Source organism: Anopheles merus, chromosome X (genome assembly GCF_017562075.2).
Source record: "Anopheles merus strain MAF chromosome X, AmerM5.1, whole genome shotgun sequence".
NCBI classification, from domain to species: domain Eukaryota; kingdom Metazoa; phylum Arthropoda; class Insecta; order Diptera; family Culicidae; genus Anopheles; species Anopheles merus.
The window spans coordinates 24224006-24239336 of record NC_054081.1 but is presented as its reverse complement, the minus strand read 5'-3'; positions in this window follow the sequence as shown (position 1 = coordinate 24239336).

The following is a 15331-nucleotide window of genomic DNA, read 5'->3' as shown; positions in this document are numbered from 1 at the left end:
GGAGTATTGATTCCCATAGAATCCAACGAAAAATATTCCTTCAACGCTGTGTTAATGCTTTCCCCCCCATTCTCATTACAGATACATAAGTGGAAGTTATTAGTACGTGGTTCTACTTACGGTTGTCGGTGTAGCACATGGACCAAACACAGTCCATCCAGTTTCGTCTTTGCGGCGATTGGTTCGTCAAAGCTCCCTTCAGCGCATCGTGACAGTTTTCCCAGGTGGATATTGTCCATACCGATCAGGATTCGTGGCTTCACTCCAGCATAAGAAGCTATCGGCAGGCCCCTTAGGTGTGAATATTTCTGGGTCAGTTCCTCGAGCGGTAGCGTCTTCTGTGCTGGAAGTGATAACTCATTCACTGTGTGGACCTTTTGAAGATCGTATGTTGGAGCTCCCCTGTAGACGCCTGATATCCGCAGCGACACCATTAACGAATTGGCCTCCTCGTGTGAAGTGTCACCAGTCCATCTCAGGCACAATGGATGTGTAATGCCCTCAATGCAAGTTCATCGATCAACCTTCGATCATTAAACGTCGCCGAAGAGTCTTCGTCTAAGAAAGCGTAAGTGTTGACATCCTTCTCCCGCCGTATATCGTGATAGGTATGTAACGAAAGAGTTAATTCGGTTTAGTGCTAACGTGAGTGTTCAGTGCGTGTTGTGTGCTGCCGCTGCGTTGTGTAGTGTCACATTCAACGTGAAGCAGTTGGTCGCGTTTCGCCTGGCATCCGTCTATTCCGCAAGGAGATCGGACGAAACAAGGGCCTCGGTAGGTTCCGAGACATATATAGCACCGACGATGTTCGTTAATGTAAACTCGACGTTCCTGGATCACATTCAACGTGTCACATTTAATGTGAAGCAGTTGGTCGCGTTTCGCCTGGCATCCGTCTATTCCGCAAGGAGATCGGACGAAACAAGGGCCTCGGTAGGTTCCGAGACATATATAGCACCGACGATGTTCGTTAATGTAACTCGACGTTCCTGGATCATTAGCTCGTGAAACCTTGCGCAATCTACGAGTGTGCGACATGTATCGTGGCAAAGCGCGCATGTAGCGGTACGGTGAACGTTTAGGTGGTGGTGGTTAGTGGGTGGTCGGCGCGCCGGTTGTGGTCGCGTCGTTTCGGTGTGTTGCGGGTATTTATCGAACGGGTTAACCTCGGTACTCGCGGCCACTGCGACTTCGGTAAACCACTTGCCGAATTCTTTTATGGTCTACCTCGGTAACTTCACCTTATAGCGTGCCCATTCCAGGCGTCTCTCGGCTGGTAATTTTGCAAATAACCCCTTAAGCAACGTAACGTTGCAGTTAAATCTTCTAGACCGGACGCTTTTATTGTGGCGCACAACTTGCATACTGCCTTGCCGAAGTTCGCCAAGGTATCAAGCCTTTAAGCTCTGACTGGTGGTAACCTTCTCACCTTATCGACGAGGTTGTCCACTATTGTGGGGTTCGTCTTTCGGACATCTCTATGTATTAATTATAGAGAAACACTTTCACTAACTTTTACTTTAACTTTTATTTTCGGGCAGCACTACTTTTATTTTTGGGCAGCACTTGGCACTTTATATTTTTAACGTGATCTAACTTAAGCGCGTCTGTCTCTCGCCGGATGTCCTTTTAATACTAATTTAGTCCTACACGTAATCTACTGCGCAATTGCATGAATTTCTTATTATTTCTTACCTAACTTCTAATACTACCTATTTTTAATTGTGCACCATATGTGCAGAAGACTTATGCTTATCTGCCTATAATATTTTGCTATAAATTGATGGGAAATTCTGTATTTTATTTAATAAATACTATGTTTTATAAACGTAATCATGCGACTTATCCTATTCATCATTTCTGTATATGTAGTTGTACTGCATCTATTTTCCCCTACGTCCTTTTGGACTAATGCGCAATTTCATGAATCCTTGTTTAATTATCATAGTATCCGTTTATACTACTAATTCTATATTATGTGATTTATGTGAACATTAATTGTATGTTTCGAAGTATAATATTTGTTTAAAAAATTAATCCTAAATTAAGAAATCCGCTTTCATAGTGTTTGTGTGAACTTAGTATTCTATGAGTGAACTCTTATTCTTTCTGAATTTCCCCCATTTAATCCTTTCCTTTTATAGTTCATGGTTTCGATCTAAGCTACAATTATTTCTTGTATACAATATTCTTTAATCTCTTAAGTTCATGCTAAACGTGTTAATGATGGTATTGAAAATTAACTTAAAACATTAATCCCAACCGTAAAAGACACAAACTTTAAAGAATTTAAAGCAAAATCAATTCTATAAGTAAATACAAGGGCAATGATTCAGACTAACTCAAAAAATGACAAAATTCAAATAAAAATAAAGCAAGATAAATCAGAAACAGTAAAACCAGTAGTAAGGAAACAGACAGACCATCAGAAGTAAACAAAATAATAAAAATTAACACAGAAGTTAAGAATAAAGAAATTGGCATGAAGGTATGCAATAATAACTACAATAAGCAACTTCATCATCTCACAATCCTCTTGATTTCGACAACTATCAAAATGGAAGTCAAAGCTTAGAATTTGCCCTTCTAAAAGTTTGTCAAATAGCAAGAAGTTTTTACAGAGACAAGTTAGCTATCTCAAATGAAGATGATTTGTTCAAATACTTCAAGTATGAAACCATAAAGGAAATAGCAGATAAAGCCATTTTCGGTTTCGAAATAATTGTGTTCGATCCACCAAGAGGAATCCAGACTGAACAGGAAATTAATAAAATTATCAAAAGTTACCATGAAAATTATACAGGACGACATATAGGACAGTATAGGTTATATATGAAACTACGAGAAAAATTCAAATGGAAAGACAAAATTAATTGTAGAAAAAAATAAAAGACTAAAACATTAAGTCAAAGTATCAACCCAATATATGTTAGCATAGGAGAGTTAGTTTACTTGAAAAATGAAAATATAAAAAAGCTACACCCAGAATATATAGGACCGTTTACCGTTGTAAGAATACAAGAACCAAACTGTGTAATAAAAAACAGAGTTACAAGGAAACAATCAATAGTGCATAAAAACAGATTGATAAAAGCATGAAAAGTATTTCATTACATTCATACTTTCATTTCTTTACGGAGGAGGTGTAATATACGATTCGATACACCTGATTATTCATGATAGCAATACCATCATGAACACGTTTAGCATGAACTTAAGAGATTAAAGAATATTGTATACAAGAAATATTGTAGCTTAGATCGAAACCATGAACTATAAAAGCAAAGGAATTAATGGGGGAAATTCAGAAGGAATACGAGTTCACTCATAGAATACTATGTTCACACTGCTCATCTTGGTAAGAAATACAAGCTTCCTAAACTAGTCGTGATAAATATTGTTTAATGGTTTGTGGTTTTGCAGACACGCATGACTAATGCATCGCGTCATCCACCGACGTCGTGGGGAATGGATAATTTTCACGCAAACTGGCCATAATGGTGTACAGTGGAACGGGCAAAGATGACGCTACCTGTATCCTGCTTCGCGCGATGGCCAATAACGATATTGATGATGTTCGGCGCCGGTACCGTCATGCATAATGAGTTCTGTTCCACGCGCCGGTAGAGTGTCCACGAGTGATTTCGTCGATCAAGCCTGCCCGAAGTTAACTTATTTTGTTCTGCAACTTGACACCCAGTACATCATCAACCAGTACGAGAATCCGATGCCGATTTCGGTGCAAACCTGGATCCGCATCGACGGATCGGGTAACATCGACACCGCTGGACACAGAGCGATGACTAACCCGCAATCAGTGCTGCAAAATGTCACTATCAGTGTCATGAAAAAATATGGCTGAAACAAAATCCATATCAGCTTCATGTACTCAATTGTGATAATCAGAGCTGATACTCAGAACGATTGCTGTGACTAATACATGCTGATGACATGTTTGCGACCATCGCTTGGTCAGTCACTATATCACGACTTTTTTTTTTGCTGTGATCAATTTTGCAAAATGTCACTAACATAGTCATGACAGATTCTGGCTGAAACAAAATCATCTCAGCGTCACGAGCTCTACTGCGAAGATCAGAGGCGAGCCTCAAACAGTTGGTGCGACCATCGCATGCTTGGTGACATTGTGTGCAACCAACTCGTGTTCAATCACTTGGTCGCGACATTTTCAGTCGGTGATCATCACGATGGTCACGGGAGATATGCTTGCATGCGAGTGGTTCCAAGAAACAAAATGAGCATGTTTTCTCGCTCTGTTTGACCCGACATACAATCAAAACAGATAGAGGGAGAAAGCATGCTCATTTGTTGCTTGGGACCACACGCCAAGTATATTCCAAGAATGTCGTGATAATCGTCGACAAAATGTCGTGACCAAGTGAGTTACCAACAGTTGGGTACGTATCAAAATGTCACCAAGCATGTGATAGATCCTCCAACTGTTTGAGTATAGTCACTGATCATCTCAGTTGTGTACGTGATCTGATTTGAGCTTCGTTTCAGTCATGAGTGTTGATGATTGAAACAGTGGCATTTGGCAGCACTGTTCACAGCCAGAAAAAAATCATGATAATGCGTGCGTCGGCATTAAGCTAAGCTTGTCAGTCAGAGTATCGCGTTGGAATCAAGAATTCACATGTCGTGTTTAGCATGTCATGACGCACTGTTATTGACTATCAGCAATGAGCATAATGCTACCACGGAAATGTTCATTGTTTTTGTTGGTGAAATACTCGTGATACTCATCACATTTTGCAGCACTGCCCGCAATCCCGTACCGGAAACTGGAACCTGCAGGCCGTCGTAGGCAGCGCTGGTACTGGTTTTCGCACTTGGACTGTTCGTTTGTTGGCGTTCACAACGACCTGAATCATCGTGCTCAATCAACTGTGGCCTGAAGAAGCCAACGACGTCAATGCAGCCCCAAGTCCATCGCTTTACGCATGTCCCTCCGTCCCCCCTCCCCGGTGCTGGAGGAAAAAATCGCAAAGTGCGGGAAAAGGTTACTACGACCGTACTATCGGATGAAACTCGTGCCGAACACCGCGAATGCGACAAGAAGGAAGCGAGGGAAGGTTCCTAAAAGACAGCCTCAAGGGTAAGACGAAGCGTTCGGTAGCAACCATAACACGGCCAACACGGAGGTGCAAGCTTTATACATCGCACACCGGTCAAGGAGGAATCGAAGACGGATAATTCGACTAACTCTGGAACGGCTTTTCCCGCACCAGCTATTGCTAGCGGGAACGACCGGCGACAGATAAGGTAGCAGGCAGGACAGTGAACAAAACGTCCAGAAAACCGGAAGTGCTGTAACGTTCGAGTGTGTGAAACATGATGCTTAAAACCTGTACCTTCAACCCATTGATGCAGCGTGCTTTTCTTGCGTTTGATTTGTGATTGTACAATACAATTTGTACTACAATGTTTCAATTCGTTTTAAATATTAAAAACAAGCTGTGTGCTCTCTCTGAATGTTTCATTAATAACGGGTCTATGATTCATTCTGTTCCCAACCACGAAGCGAATCAGACGTGATCGATACGCGCTTCAAGTGGATGGAATTTGTGCCGGACAACAGGCCACTTACCTCGACCATACGCACTGCAAAGGAATTCGTGTGAGAACAATCGGGAAGCTTTCTGTGCTTAGTGTATAGTGCGTACAGTGTGTAGTGCGTAGAGTTGTGTGCAGTTCGTGTATACACGCTGTGTGTGTACTGTAGTGTAGGTTTGTGAATGTAAAGCGCATTCGTCGGACAGGTGCGTAGCGCTCGTTCGTCGTGCACTCTCGCTCCCGTGTGTCTATTTGTGGTAAGTGATCCTCTCTTGTTAACCTATCCTTCCTCGTCACACAGTTGGCTTTCTTTCTCTCGCTCCGAATCTCTCATGGAGGCGGAGCCTATGATGAATCGGAGGATGGCTTTACTACAGTGAAGCGAAAAAGTTCTGAACCAGGACAGAATGCAAAAAAAGGCTAATAATGAGCCCTTACTTCAACGCACCCCGTGATTCGGTTCAATCGTTGAAAGGGAGTCCCAGATTTCGAACGTATCCCGCATCTTATAACGGGATACATGATGTATTTTTCATGCCGAAAAATACAGCTCGATGTAAGAGCAATTATGGCATCGATATATAAAAATACCCTGGTGTCTTAGACATCTTTCGCCCGCGTCCAAATAAGCTACGTGTCACCGCAAAGGACCGGATGCAAGCCAATGCTATAGCGGGCCGATCCGTCTTATACGGAGGATTATCGGTATATATACCCGGTGGATTGGTGGAAGTCATCGGTGTTATAGATGACTTAGATTACCCCTTAGAGGATATCCTAAAGTACGGACAAGGAGCTTTTCTACACTAATCCTCCCCTCGGGTAAAGGTCCTTGAAGCGAAAAAGGTTTACGCTTCAAGTGCGGTTGATGGAAAGAAGGTGTTCCGTGAGACTTCTTCACTCCGGATCACCTTCGAGGGTATAGTCCGCCAAACACGCTGTACCTTTTTTTTTTTTTTTTTTTTTTTTTTTTTTTTTTTTTTTTTGTTACGAAGAGTGAGCATATTCCATCCCCCTCTCCGACTTACCCACCCGGCCGGTACGCTGTGGTGCGTATTACTTCATGCGGAGTCGTGTGTGCGGTTGCACCCTGGCTCACGACGCATCTTCGCGGCGATCTGGTCTGCTGATGCTGCTTATTACGCTGCTTTCCGTGGTGCGACGCGGTCCCTGTGATCCTATCGCCCACACTTCGGGTGGGCAATGGGGGGTCTGCATCGTTGGTCACCACTCCAAGCACGTAAGGCAGTTCTCCTGAAATGAAATTTGGATAGAGGAAACAAGAAAACAGAAAAGAGATAGAAACAGCTGAAAATAGAAGAGAGAAGAAAAAAGAAGCTGGAAAGAAACGAAAAGAAAGAAGAAAGATGAGTAACTTTCCAACTTACGGTGGGCCTTGTGGCACGGGTTGTTGCCGTGCCGCAGGGCCTGAAGGACCGCCATTGCGTCCCTCGCCCGCCGTCTGGCCCGCCTGCGTCGCCTTGCCGTTGGTGGACGCTCGACATCCCATCTCGCTTGGAGAGTGGAGAAGATTGTCCTGGCGGCGGCGCGGACGGCCTCCCACGTATCGCTGCGGGCGCACATTTCCGAGACAATGTTATCCATTGTTACTCGGGAATGGCACCGCTGCTGCATCTCGTTCCGGATCCGATCGAACCGTGGACAGTGGAACAGCACGTGTTCCACGTCTTCCACGGCGTCCCCACATTCGGGGCAGTTGGGCGAGCCATCCAGGATGCCTTTCTCGACGAAATAGGAGCGCAAGAACCCGTGCCCCGTGAGAAGCTGGGTGAGGAAAAAGTCGACTTCCCCATGCTTGCGGCTGACCCAGAGATTAATGTCTGGGATCAGTCTCCTCGTCTTCAATCCTGGTGCTCCTGGTTGCCCTGCACCCGTTGTCCACTGGTCCTGCCAGCGCCTCATCGTTTCCTCCCGTTGTCGCTTCCGTATGTCCGATTGAACGCCACCACTCGCTACCTTTTCGTCGTGGCAGCGGATATCCTCCTGCATGAGGAGGACTAACGGGGTGGTGTTGGCGACAACGCAAGCGGCATCATAGGATACGGTCTGGAAGGCGCTGGCGACTCGGAGAGCCCCCGGTCGATGCGCCCTTTGGACCGATTTGCGATGGTCTCCTTATCTAAGACCCATCGCCCCAGGTGGCAACTCCGTATCGGATGATACTGTTGCCGACGTTTACGAGCTGTCTCCTACTGCGGCTCTTAGGACCACGCTTATTCGGCATCAGGCAGGTCAAGGCATTCGTAATCCGTGAAGCCTTATTGACCACCCTCTCCAGATGCCGGCTGTGGTGCTGTTTGCGGCAGAGGTCCACTCCCAGGTATTTCAGCGTTTCCGTGGATTGGATCGAGTGACCGCCCGCTTGTAGCTCTGCGAGCTGCGGGACATGATGGGTACAAAAGATCATGAACCCGGTCTTTTGGTGGGCAAGTTCCAAACCGACTCCTTGCAACCACCGCTCGATCCTCTCCAGGTTAGCCGTTGCTAACGCGCTGACCTGTTCCGTGGTCCTTCCCAAAAATGTGAAGGCCACGTCGTCAGCAAACCGATGATGTCCGCTCGTAGTCCTTCGAGCGGCAACACGCTGTACCTTGAAGGACTCAGAGTGCCCATCCGTCGGCCGTTTGTGCAAAAAATAGCATGCTGCACAAAATGTAGCCAGATTGGACATTCCGAGCCTTACTGCACAAAGTCTCCGTGAAGTGTGGCAAATGCAAGGGATCGTCGAATCGCAAAATGCAAGGCCGACCCAGAAATGCATTCACTGCAAACAAGAATGGCACGAAATGTCGTTGTGTTCTGTGTACCGTAAAAACAATCAGAACACAAATGGGCCGTCTTTCAGATACAAGAGGATCGTACGCCGATGTTTTGAAGTCGACCTCAAGTGTGAATCCGTTTGATAACCTTTCCCTATTGGAGGGTAATGAACCGTTGCCAATCTGGCACCATTAAATGGAATAAAAAGATTGTGTACATCACGAATTCTAAACGAAAAGACCTTAAAAAAATTGTTAAAGCTTCCCCCAAAAAGGCACCTCGATGTCACGACAACGCGGCAACACGCCAACTCCAGGGCTCCAAACCGCCCCGTGACGCTCGCACCCATCCACGTTCCCGTAACCCTTCCAATCCCAGCATCTGGCGTTCCCTAGTGAACCAGATCTTTCTCCAGGCCATCCATCCCAAGCCTGTCAGAAATTTACATTCTCTCCTTGACTCCCTTTCCCTCCCGGAACCTCTTTCCGGGTTGATACCCCTGGCATTTCCTTTCCTAAGAGAAATGGTCAGACAGTGGTTATCAAATGGCCTTGTCTCAGTATGATGGTTCGTTTGGATGATTAATGCCTCCAATGACCACTATACTACAGTGGAACTGCAGAAGTTTTTTGGGAAAAATTGACTCTTTTAAGTATTGATAGGCCACCACAATTGTAACGCATTTGCCCTAAGCGAAACTTGGCTCTCACCCGATAAAAATATTACCTTCCCGGGATATAATATTATTCGTCAAGATCGACATGATCCAGCTAATGATACGCGTGGTGGGGAGTGTTAATTGGTATTCGAAGTAGTCACAGCTTCTACAGAATACCCCTTCCCATACCTGAGGGAATGGAATTCGTCGCTATACAGACAAAGCTAGGGATCTTGACGTTTCTATTGCTTCAATTTTATATCCCACCGGGAGCCAATCTGGACCCAAAGAAGATCAACAAGGATCTTGAAACCCTAGTAACGGTACTACCAAAACCGTTTTTCATCCTGGTCGACTTTAACGCCCATGGATCAGATTGGGGTTGCACGCATGACGATAATCGTGCACCAATTATTAGGGATATCTGCGACACATACAGTTTGACGATTTTAAACTCTGGCGAAGCAACTAGGGTGCCTTCACCTATGGTACGACCCAGCGCAATAGACCTATCTCTTTGTTCATCGTCTTTAGGGCTGGATTCTATGTGGTAGGTAATCCAAGACCCGCTTGGCAGCGACCATCTGCCAATAAAGATCTCGATTATCAAGAGGAGTCGCACATTCGATCAAGTCCCCGTTAATTGTGACCTAACGAGGACATCGACTGGACGAAATACGGCGACCAAATGACCGCTTTGCTAAACCGCGTAGAGCCCAGTTTCTCCGTAAATGAGGTATACAAATCTCGTTATGGCGATAAATCGGTGCCCAAACGAGGCCGCCCCCCCAGGCAAGGATTTTTAAAAGACCACCCACTCCTTGGTGGGACGCGCATTGCAAAGCGGCATTCTCAGCGAAGCGGAAGGCTTTTGCCAGGTATAGAGACATCGGTTCCATGGATCTATACATCCATTTAGAGGCCTGGAGCGTAGGTGCAAAAACTGCTTAAAGCAAAAAACAGAACATACTGGCCGAGGTATGTCAAAAACCTCAAGCCATCCACTTCGCTAACGGAGCTTCAGAGTATGGCGAAAATGATGCGCAACAGCAAAGCAACAAACGAGAGCGAAAAGGTTTCTGGGGCATGGCTAGAGCCATTTGCACAAAAAGTCTGCCCTGATTTCGCTCAAGCACCACCATTTCAACAGAGTGCTCATGGGAGTGATCCGCAAATGATTCACCTTTTACAATGGTTGAGCTATCGCTTACTCTGTACTCCAGCAATAATTCGTCTCCAGGACTGGATCTGATTCGGAACAAATTGCTCCACAATCTGCCGGATCTGGCGAGGAAACGGCTGTTGGGATTATTCAACATTATATTGGAGCTTACACCGTCCTGTTGGAGTGGAGAGAGTGAAAGTAGTCACCTTGTTGAAACCTGGCAAACCGGCATCAGACTATAATTCTTACCGACAGATAGCAATGTTATCTTGCTTGCGAAAACTATTTGAGAAAATGATTCTTTTTAGACTGGACAATTGGCTCGAATCCAAAGACCTTTTTGTCAAGTACCCAATTTGGCTTTCGCAAAGGCAGGGGTATCAACAATAGCTTGGCGCTGCTTGTATCCGACATCGAGATGGCTCATTCTCGTACAGAAATGATTTCTGTATTTCTTGACATCAAGGGGGCTTTTGACTCAGTATCAGTCAATGTTCTGTGTCAAAAGTTAGAATCTGCGGGTTTAACTCCAAGACTGAATAACGTCTTATTCAACCTCCTTTCGGAAAAGGCAATGAATTTCGACAATGGTCACATGAAAATTCGGAGAGTCAGTTACTATGAACTACCACAAGGGTCCTGTTTGAGCCCCTTGCTGTACAATTTTTATTGTTTATTGTTTATTTGTAAATGTTAAGTGATTGGCCATCATTGGCCTTATCACTGATCTTATAAACTAAACTTATAATAACATAAAGCATCACGGTACAATGTAACATCAGCACAAAATAAATAACACAGAGTATCACAGCAAAAAACAGGTTAACTTAGGGAATTCCAGTCAAAAGAGTCATAATGTGCATTAAATCTAAAAGCATCGCAGTCAAGGTTCATTATCGCTATATGCACGTCTAGTTTGGTCAACTCTTAGTAGCCTAAAGTTTCTTAAAATACGAGCAGGTACGTGGAAATTAACTCTAGCTAAAAGGTCCGGTGAATCTATCTCTCCTAGGATGATTTTTTTCATAAACAAGATTTGCGCCGTTTCGCGACGAGTAGCGAGAGACTCGAGTCCAAAAATTAAACACCGGGCATGATAACTAGGTCTTGCTGCTACGTTACGCCAGGGTGTGAACCGTAAGACCAAACGGGTGAATTTTTTCTGCACTGACTCAATCTTATTCGACCATAACGACGACGATGGGCACCAAACTACTGAGGAGTATTCTAAGATGGATCTGACTAGTGATTTGTAGAGTGCGACAGACAATGTGGGTCGGAGAATTCTCTCGACTGCCTGCGTATAAATCCTAGCATTCTGTTCGCTCTATCAATAAGTTCGTTATGGTGCACATGAAAGTCAAGTTTACGGTCAAGGGTACTCCTAAGTCTTTTACTGCACTGTGTCGTTGTAATTGTGTACCGGAGATGCAGTAGTTAAACACTATTGGACAATTAGAACGGTGAAACGACATGGACAAACATTTATCAACAGAATTTGTAGGTCGTTGTTCAGACACCAGTCAGAAAAAGAGTCGATCGATGCTTGCAGGACAAGACAATCACCAAAACACCTCACAGGAAAAAAAAGTCTAAGATCGTCCGCATACAATAAACATTCAGATTCCCTTACTACAGTAGTAACGTCATTGAAAATAGAGAAAACAGCAAAGGTCCAAGGTTACTACCCTGTGGCACGCCTGAACAACTCACGAATTCCCTAGATGTCATACATTCAACTTTCACGCGATATCGACGATTGGTGAGATAAGATTCGAACCACTCAACTAAAGGGATAGAGATTCCAAGACGAGCAAGCTTCGCCAACAGCAAGCGATGATTCACCCGATCAAGGCAGCCTTAAGGTCGGTATAGATGACATCCATCTGGGCTCCCGAAGCGAATGCAGCATGGCAGTGAGATACAAACTCCACAAATTAGTGGTCACACTGCGGCGAGGGAAGACCCGTGTTGGCGTGTTGATATCAGCGAGCGGCAACAGTTCAAGAGCGAGTTCTGGACGACGACTTCAAAACCTTAGCACCTGCAGGCAAAGTAGTAATACCACGGTAGTTTTCCACTAAGCTCTTATCCCCTTTTTATGCACAGGAAACATGTAGGACGATTTCCATGCTCCTGGAAACATACGCTGATTGAGCGAGAGTGTGAAGATACGAGCCAGAGGTCCGGCCAAAACTTCGCTACATTTGGCAAGAACTGCGGTTGGAAAACCATCAGGTCCAGGGTTGTAGGATGGTTTGACCTGCTTGAGCGCCTTTAGCACAGAATCTCTGGAGATGTTTATGTCACGCACATTAACATCGACAGCGTCGGAGGGCACGTTGTTGAGAGCAGCATCCAATGAGAAGCCAGGAGCTTCAGTGGCAAACGAGCTCATGAAACGATCGGCAAATAAATTGCAGGTTTCCTCTTTGGTACACGAAGTTGTTCCATTAAAGGAAACTATAGCTGGCAAGGAGCTGTTTTTCCGTTTTGTGTCGACATACCTCCAAAATTTTTTCGGTTTTCTTCTTAAGCTGAACTGTATACGAATCAAAAAACGAGAGTGTAGTTGTCTATTATAGCTTCTATATACATTGTGTGCTGCGATGAACCGCAATCTCGATTGTTGAGTTCCATTGTTTTGGTAAAACCGATAGCAGGAAGATTTGTTTCGTTTTAAACGGCGTAATTGAGCATTACCCCACGGTGGACCCTGTCGTGGGCGTTTTATAGGGCAGCAGGCAGATAAATGTACCGTAAATTTCCGATTGAACATATCGAGTGCATGGTTTACGTCCGGGTTTCCATCAAGGAATGACCAGTCAGAGGATTGCAGTAGATCATTTAGAATCAAGAAGTTTGTGGCGACTGTATCGAGCATGCCTGATTCTTGATGTGATGTTTGTGTGATGTTCTGCTTTGGCTAAGCCGTTCGGCAGGCATAGCTCTATAGGCGGATGATAGCCATCAATAGCAACTATGGGGAAGGGTGTTATTGCCGGTGAAGAGCATTGTTGCAGGGTATCGTCGCATACAAAGATCAAATCGAGGTAGTTATTCGACGCATTATGAATTTTGTTAATCTGGTATAGTCCGTTGCTATTCATACAATCAAGAAGAAGGCGACAGTTGTCCGTGATCCTCGAGCATTCGTAGTCAACTTGGAGCATAAGTGGATTTGTTTCATCGGGTATCCAATTCAGGTTTGACAAATTGAAGTCCCCGAATAACACACATTTCATTAGCTTTACACGCTACGTCGTCAATAGTTGAACAGATTGTGTGAATAACCGACGTGTTATTTGTCATGTCAGGAGGAACATACATTGCGCCGATAACATACGTTTTCTAATGCTGTAAATCTTTAACCAAAGTTGCTCGACAGTGTCTGATGTAGAACATAAGAGTACTCGCAAATGTGAGGCGACAGCTATGAGAACCCCACCACCTTTGGTTTTTCCTACTATTTCTGTCATTACGGTCCTTTCTGAAGACGATATAATGGTCCGGAAACAACTGTGACGAGTTAATAGAGGAGTCCAACCATGTTTCAGTCAGGATAATGACGTCGTAATGAGTAGTAGAAACATAATCGAATACCTCATGACATTTAGTTTTTAGTCCTCTTACATTTTGATATAAAAATAACAAATCGTCAGTAAATAATAATCATAAATAATAAGGAGGCAACCCCTGCAGGAATGACATGACCGTCGTGCGTTTGTGTGAGTGTAGGATCTGTACTGTAGCAATAGTGCTGCTGAAGTTGCGTAGTGTTGGGTTCACGATCGTTAAGTAGCCTACACGAGATGCCGTTACTACAGACTGCTTCAGTGTGGTAAAGTTGTTTGTTGTTGGAGGAACAATCATCAGGTGAGTGCGTAAATTATCAACAAAGTTGTTTCGGCGTTATTTGGCTCATATGCGGTGTAGAGCTGATTAGCGAGCGTGCGAGTGTGCGTGATGTGTGTGAATTGTTTATCGGTGTTGATAATTAGTGGGTTTGCGGTGTGGGTGAAGTGCGTGGAGTGTGTGCTGAAAGTATTGTGTGATCCAACAGCTGTGGTGATCGAATATCCTGCGCTGTAGATAGGGTTGTGGGTGTTGAAAGTCTCATTGGCGGTAGACGAAAATTTGCACCTGGTTGTTGAGCTCGGTAGTCGACAAATTCACGCACCGATAGACCAAGCGGCCAAGTATCGGGGAAAGAGCCCTTTCACGTTGAGTAAGAGGCACAAACACCTTAAATGATAGAAATGGAAGTGTTGCTGTGTTTGTGCCTTTCGTACAAGGCAATATGCAGTGACATCCTCAATGGTCAAAGCATGTTAGACTTTACTCTATTTGGTGACTGGATGTATCTGGAGCGAACCGGGAAATATACAATGCGCACTTCTGCACCGTAGACTGAGCGGGGACTATTTTAATCGAAATGTAGTTGTATCTTTGTTTGTGCCTGTGATCATGGTGGAGCTCGATTTTTGCGATACATATCATCGATCGGCTTATTATGTTGGTTCTGGTTGTTATTGTTTTGGGTGTTGATGGGTCTGGCGCCAAATGTAAACAAAGTACGGTTGTCAGTAGCGACTCCGAGAACAAACGTTTTGACCGATTTATGCGACGAATTTTTGCGGAGGGTGACTGCTACGTGGAGTTTTTAGATCAAGTTGGCTCATCCGTGCAAACCCAGTTTTGATTTCGTTAGTCAATGGCTCCATAACGGTCTTGATGCTTTCGGCTACTGTTGTAATTGCCGCCTGGAAGCCAGATTGCATGGCTGCGTCTTTTACGAACTTGGTGCGCGGATTCATAAATACGTTGTTGCAGCCAATACAGCACCAGTGTAATTGTTTATATTCCGCAATGCGCAGGAACAGATCAGCAGGAACCGAAGTGCAGCGCTGGTGAAATGGAGAGTCGCACAGGCAGCAGCTGATAGATGCCTCCACAATTTCCATAGTGCAGGCGTTGCAAATACGGGCCATTATCGGGAGCGGTGCAGGTTTTCGTTGCAGCAACAAGAGCGATGGCGGTTACGACGCGCGAACTCAGATGCGATCCGAAAAACGAAATTTACGCGAATTTTTTGGTCAGCAGAGATAAACGCACTATTGAACGATAATGGAACGGTGTTCTAAATACTG